The following is a 7,809-nucleotide window of genomic DNA, read 5'->3' as shown; positions in this document are numbered from 1 at the left end:
TTCTCTATTGATTTGATGGCCCTGGTTGACCACAGGTATTGCTTTACTATAATAGATGTTGGTGGCCATGCCTCCAACAGTGATGGGGGCATCTTTGCTCAAAGTGCTTTAGGGAAAGCAATAAAAAGGAGACAACTTGGCAATCCCTCAACCAAGACCACTGCCTGGATTCTCACAACCAATACCCCATGTGATTGTGGCTGATGCGGCCTTCCCACTGTCACAGAATGTAATGCGCCCCTTCCCTGGAAAGGACCTAAACGAGGCTAGACGAATTTATAATGATAGGCTATCAAGGGCCAGGAGGGTGGTGGAGAACTCATTCGGGATCCTTGCATCCAAGTGGGAGGTGTACCAAAGGAGGATCAAGCTGCAGCCCCAAAATGTGGACAAAGTTATAAAGGCCACTTGTGTCCTGCATAACTACATAATCAAAACCACAGACCCATCAAATCAACACCAAGCACCAGAGTGTTTGGCAGAATCCAGTAGCAGTGGAGCTGTACAGAATCTACAGCAGTGTGGAAATCATCCATCAAAGGAAGCATTTCTGATAAGGGAGGCCTACAAGGACTATTTTATGTCCACTACTGGAGCAGTCCCATGGCAGCAGAATGCTTGCTTTGGAGTGTCTCAATAGGGAATTGAACTGCAGTTAGCAGTAGCACAACTATGTCATTCTATTTTGTTCATGATATTTATGAAGTAATTTAAAAACACAATGTACTCAACACTACAATATTATTTGACTAGAATGACTAAAAAAAGCTTACCACATAAATTGACTCATTTATTCCTTAAACAATCACAACATTTAAAGACAGTTTATCTGCACATTTTAAAGTTACGTTGTAACAGTATGTGGAAGACTATAAATATGTGTACTCAAGTTCACTGGCTGAAGAGGATCCACTAGCTTCATGCATTGACTCCATTTCTGCCATATGGACTAGCTCATGAATCTTAAATTTTAGCTTAGCTTTTGTGTGATCTGGCATCTTTCTCATGGAGGTAGCCATTGACTTAAAAAATGCATCTAGCACATCCTCCTGATGCTGTTTCCTGCTACCCAAATACTCCATTATTGCAGCATCAACTGCAGATGGAGCACAAATGCCACTTCTTTTGGGTGCAGAATTGGATTTATTCCCTGGTTCTGCCCTCTTCTGCCCTTTCGACTCGAGCTGTCTCTCATCTGCATCCTTTTCCTCCTCTGCTTCATCTGGTCGATTACTGGATGTTCTATTAAAACAATTTTATGTGGCCTGCATTAGAATTCATATGAGATTTAAAAATTGTTAGATAATAAATTAACTCATTATGAGTGTAAAGCAAAAGTAAAGTTCTGATTATTGATAATTAACTTACTCCCTGAACTGAAGGTGTGGAATCATAAATTCCAGGATCCCTGCATATTTGTACAGCTTCTGAAATTTAGCTGGGTCTCCACTTTTGGTGGCTGCTTTTTTTCTACTTAGGTGATAGGCATCTCGGATGTTAATCCACTTCTTCCTAGCACTATCCCCTATAAATAAATAATATACACACACACACACACACACACATTTTGAACATAAAATGAGAAAAACGTACTACAATAGCTTTAATGATATTGACTGATGTTATAGATTACATTTTATTATAATTGTTGTTTACAACATGTCATTGAATATGTTTTTGCTGTTCTTATTGCATTTACACGTCTTTGCCAGCAGATGTCCTCAGCCAGCATGCTATGTTCCGAGCGCATCTAAACAGTGAATCTAGCAAGTCTAGTGTAATCGATCTAATCTAACATTGAATTTAGCTGACGAAGTCAATGATGGGATAAAAACATCGCCTAGTCAACACCTTTATGACAACGCCTTTTTCACTGCAACTTCAGCAATGTTGTCAAAACTAGCGCTGGATAGCCTACCTGAGGTAATTTTGTTACACTATGCTAAACTGCATAATATCTCATCGTTAATACTTCTCACCATTTATTCCCAGGATACGACCGATTGCTTTCCATATATCCATCTTTTTTAACGTATCCTTGAAAAGGGGGTTTGACTTGTCAAGCAGTGGAGGATTTTTTTGTACCTCGACGATTAGCTTCTCTGCAATGTCATCTGCCATTTTAAATGCGTGAGACCTTTAAATTAGAATGGATTCTGATTGGCTGTCAGTGTTTTATCGTTGGACAGCTGGAAAAAAAAATCGTTCTGAAAGTGATCCCAACGATATCGTTCCTCATATCTTTATCGTTATAGTTGTGGTGTGAACTCTGTTATTCTTTAATATGGAGAACGATTTTTAGAATGATATCTTTATCGTTATCTTTATAGTTATCGTGCTTGGTGTGAACGGGCCTTAAGTCTATTTATTTTTTTATTTACTACTACCGAAGGGCATGACACTCGAAACCAGCTTAAGGGGTTCGCGCTATTTTTTAATCTAAACACGAAGCAGTCACGTGACTGTGTGTGGAAACGAAGCTTCGGACGTCACAGATCACGTGGTTATGGCAAAACGAATCAAGCTCCGATACAGTGCTTCAATGTGAGATGTTTGGGGATGGGTCTTTTGACCTTACCTATGACTCTCCTGCCTCTGCCTCCAAAATCTATTGAGCGTATTTCTGATGGCTCAACTTTTTTTGTAGAAACAGCATTCCATTGGCAGGCTATACTGGTACTTACACCACCAACGCTACTTTTGCGTCATCGAAGGGTAATGCCCCTTTTTGGGGGAAAACAAACGGATTCCCCTGAGAACAGAACTAGCTCTAGATCTGCAAAGTTTCTTGATAGCAAAAATGGCACAAACATACACACTCTCTTTGCCGGCCGAGGACCGTGAGCGTTATTTAAAGAAGCTACTGGATACTGGGTTACAGAGGTGTCCCTTTGAAATGGTCGAAAACTGGATTAATGACCCCACGCAGTGGCCAAATATGGACTATTCAGACATCTACCACTATCTCGTGGAATCATGATCGGAAAGAACCTATATAAACATATATGTTTTAATATAGGTTTTGATATAGGTTTTTAATATATGTGACATATATAAAATTGGCCGTTTTCCTATATTATATGTACATATATGCACCTATATGTTCACCTATATATGCACCTATATGTTCACCTATATAGGCACCTATATGTTCACCTATATGTGCACATATATGCACCTATATGTTCACCTATATATGTTCACCTATATGTTTACCTACATTACTGTTGATAATGGCTTATTAAACCGTGGAAAAATGGATAAATGATGTCAAATTACATTAAAAAAAAAACTTAGGGTTTTTAAATTTAGGGTTTTCTAAAGTTATTTTATAATAATGCTGTCTATCTACAGTAATTATCTTTTAATATATAGTTTTTCTGTGTATAATATCTATGAAGTTATGTATAAAAATGCATTAAGTACATACATTCAAATACAAAGTTTGTATATTTACAGTTTTAATTTTTGCATTTCCAATTTCACAACTTTGACCAATCTCTAATTAAGTACTTAATAATAGCAAATGTACAGTCAATTTCTGTTAAATTAATTAAACGTATAAGTACAAAATACCTGCACATTTACAGTATTACTCATTAAACAAACACTGAACATCAAGATATGTGAATGATAGGAAATACAATCTTAGTATATAATTTAGAACATGTAAAAATATCTACATTAAAAGGCAATTGCTGTATGCCTTTATACTCTAATATAACTTATTTTACACATTTACAATTACATTTTATCCTAAGTGACTTAAAAATTAAGAGAACAATAGAAGCAACAAGTGCAGTGACAAGTCCCAGTTAGTGTAGCACAGTACACACAAATTTATTTATTATTAAAACAAAGATTTAGTATTATTGGGTCAAGTGTTTATGAAAAGATGGATCTTTAGCAGTTTTTTGAAAATGTATTAAGTTGGGCAGGTCATCCCACCAGCAGGGAACAGTCCAGGGAAAGGTCAGTGAAAGTGGTTTTGTGTCTCTTTGGGATGATGGCACCACAAGGCGCCGTTCACTTGCAGAACACAAGCTTCTGGAGACACATAGATCTGAAGCAGTGAGTTTAGGTCTTGCTGTAGCATCTGGATCAGTTGCAGAGGTTTGACTGATGCTGGAAGGCCTGCCAGGAGAGCATTACAATAGTCCAGTCTGGATAGAACAAGAGCTTAGACAAGGAGTTGTGTGGCTCCGATAGGAAGGGCCGGATCTTTCTGGTGTTGTATAAGGCAAATCAGCAGGATCGCATGGTTTGGCTGAAACCATAAGCAGTTCTGTCTTGGCAAGGTTGAGTTGAAGGTGAAGGTCATTCATCCAGCAAGAATTTTCCATCAGGTAGGCTGAGATGCGAGCAGCAACCGTCAGATCCTCTGGCTGGAATGAAAGGTAGAGATATGTATCATTAAGTGATAGGAAAACCCATGTTTCTAAATGACAGAGCCTAGTTACAATACAAAAAAAAAAAAAAAGATAATAGATGGGTGGAATCTAACACAATCGTGGTCTTACTGAAGCAAAACCAAACCTTGTGCAGCTCCAGTGGCCTCACAAGGATCAAATGAATATTCACATGGGAAAATATAGTATAGGCCTAAAACAAATTAAATTTTCTGCCACTTTTAGTGCAATCATATGGAATCAGAAGACTCGGCCATTACAATATTTTAAATTACTTCTTCCCATACCTTGCATGATCATTCTGCTTTCCACTTGACCTGAAATCACACACATTTTTTTTTTTTTTTAACACAGTATTACATTTGCACATGTCAGAATATGTTCCACTGGGACAATGCAAAACCTCAACTGACGTGTTGGCAAGCGTGCAGCCAGAATATGCAATTTATCATGTGGTGTTCATATTCTAGCCTCATGTGTTTTCCTGTATCATCAACGAGTAAGTTACAGTATTTACTGAATTCGTTTTCTTAACGGTCTTGATAGCCACATCAACCCTTATGAAAATTAACTATGGTTAATCCCAAACAAAACCTTGGTAACGTTAGGCCTATTTGTAGTATAACTGTGGTTATTAAAAATGGTAATAAAATCCAGTTTTCAGCTTCCAGACAGTGTTTAAAAATGTCCCGCCATTTAAGAGATTGATTTACTGACAGATACTATCGCGTATTAACAAAGATTTTATACACAATTAAACGGACTTTATGTATAACAAGTCTACGAAAGCTTGTTTTAGGTCTTTTGAGGTGTGGGTTCAACTGATCTTTCTTAAAACAGATGGAAAATATAAAGACCCATGCTACATTTTCAGTGTTTTGCCTCCAGCTCTCGCCAGTTAACTAAACATCATTTAAAATGCTAACGTTAGCTTGAAAACTGTAACGTAAACTTAACACAAATGTAATATACAATATCGTTCACATGCAGACTCTTACCTCAGCCGGTGATCGGTTGGCATGATGTCCGCTGTGACGAACCAGGCTCACTGAAAAGGGTGTTATTTCCGAAGAATCCAAACCAATGACATTATATAGATCAGTGATCCAAACGGACTGACTGACAACAGGACTCCTGCTCACGGCTGCTCTCGACGAACACGATTGCTTTGAACCACTGTTAATCTCACAATCCACTTCACGAGAGTAGACTGAATTCAAATCTCCCGCTTACCCTTGATACAAATCCAAAGTCGACTGATCAGCTGTGGGCGGGACCAGAGCCCGTCTACGGAGAGCCTTGGCACTTCCTATTAGCCCCATTGTATCGATCTTGGTTGCAGTTCCATTAGAATTCCACTGGAGGTGATCGCGGGCGAGTGCAGACTGAATGGGAGTCTATGGGGCTAGACGGCTAAATGTGTCTCTTTCACCCGATTGCCGTTGAGAAATCTCAGATTTTATTGTAGGTTTTGCAAGTTCAACATGGGTTATAGGTCGAAAGTTGAATGAACGAGTACTAATTTATTTTCGATTTCTTACAGTTTGAGTTGTTGTTGCCCATAACACGCTAGCATTCTGCTAATGACGTCAGCATTCTGACGTCATTGACATTTTAAAAGACTTTTTAAACCAAATAAGTGACTCTAAAAAATCTAACACCCAGCAATGTGTAATTTCTTTGCATCTCCTTTCGAATACAACATTCAAATTACTAGACAAAAAATTATATCCTGAGAAAAGTGGATTTTGAGGGTTTTTCGCCATAGACCTCCATTCATTCTGCACTCGCCTGCGAGCGCCCCCGCATGGACAGAGACGTGTTACTGCAGCCAGTCCAGAAACCGGAAGTAAGCAGAGAGTGCCAATTCTCTTCCTATTAGACATTCTCTGGCGGGACTAAACAGCGGAAACGTAATGGCGGCGAATTTGAATCTGCGTCATCGCGTGGGCACACACACACACACACACACACACACACACACACACACACACAAAGCCCTGAATGTGCAGCAACGGAGATTTGGAAAAATATTAATAAAATATACATGAAATTATGGGAGAATAAGACAATGAAATAAGTCAAGTCAAGTCAAGTTTATTTGTATAGCGCTTTTCACAATACAGATTGTATCAAAGCAGCTTCACAGTATTAATATAACACAGTATTCACAGAAATAATGATCAAAATGAGCATCTATTTGCAAGACAAGCTTAAAAGACTATATGCAATAAAAAAGAATTCAATACAGGTCTACTGTAGCCTATGTAGGGTAGGGTACTGTATGTACAAATACTATTATTTAACCTTAAAAAAAAACCTCACTTTAACCCCCACATGCTTAATAATCTGTAAGGACAACATATTGAATAGATGCAGATTTCTGCAGTTATACCTTCTTTTCTTTGTTTTCTAATTTCACAGAAAAAAATCTGTAAAATATTACTTTGTAAAAATACAGACAAGTTCCTTTTAAAAAACGTAAAATTGATGTAAAACCAAAATACAAGCAAGCAATTACCTGTAAATGTAATAGTGGACCTTTAAATTACAGCAAATATCTGTAAAATAACAGGCATTCACTATAATGACAAAACGGTAAAATTCTGTAAAAAAATACAGACCATTACCTGTAAAATTACACTTTTTTACAGTGTAGGCAACATAAATAAAACCCCAAAATGTAGAAATTTACATTATTTATTTACTTAAGAACAATCAAATAGTACAAGAACTAAAATAAGACAAAAAACTGAACAGAAAAAAAAAAACAATATATCTTTTTGATCAGCTCCGTGAGCTTCGAATTGATAGATGTGCCTATCTGAGCTAGGCATCATGTATGACAGTTGCCAAAGTGAGATATGAGCTACAAAATGACCATCCTGCCATGAGCTATATAGGAGACATATCTTGTATGTACATATAGGGCTTATATGTATATATAAAGCAATAATACAGGAGACCTATATGGCCTGTATATGCACATATATGCACCTCAATTTTGCCTATATGTGGCATATATACGCATATATGCAGCATATATATTATCATATATGTGCATATAAACTGCATATAGGTTTCATATATGCGCATATATCCTCATATAGATTCTTTCCATGTGTAAGTAGCCTATTTTTTTGTCATTAACACACTCACAGTATGACAAACTAGACGATGAGGCCATGTCAAGAGGAGTCGGTGGTTTACTTGGATCATATTTCACTTGATTTAAGCTATTAACAGTTTTGTTGTCGACTAGCTATAACGTTACTAGTTAGAAAGACGAAGCTGCTAGCAGCTACATGATTAGCTCTCACTAGGCACGCTACCTTGGCTGTTAACTGATTTTACTGTTGAAATAGTGGCAGGCTAGGACTAAAGTGGACTTGGCTGGTTT

General features: G+C 37.6%; 1 long non-coding RNA gene across 1 annotated transcript; it reads right to left on the bottom strand.

The window, feature by feature from the left end:
- Positions 1–3,431: 3,431 nt before the first annotated feature.
- Positions 3,432–5,679, bottom strand: LOC309512212. Its single transcript, XR_014210925.1, has 2 exons — positions 5,408–5,679; positions 3,432–4,385 (listed from the first exon to the last, which is right to left on the bottom strand). It is a non-coding gene; the product is annotated as an uncharacterized lncRNA (long non-coding RNA).
- Positions 5,680–7,809: the final 2,130 nt, after the last annotated feature.

This window comes from Leuciscus leuciscus (assembly GCF_965113295.1).
Source record: "Leuciscus leuciscus genome assembly, chromosome: 1".
NCBI classification, from domain to species: Eukaryota; Metazoa; Chordata; class Actinopteri; order Cypriniformes; family Leuciscidae; genus Leuciscus; species Leuciscus leuciscus.
Note: the sequence above shows the minus strand (reverse complement) of the source record. Positions and strands in the feature narration are given on the sequence as shown.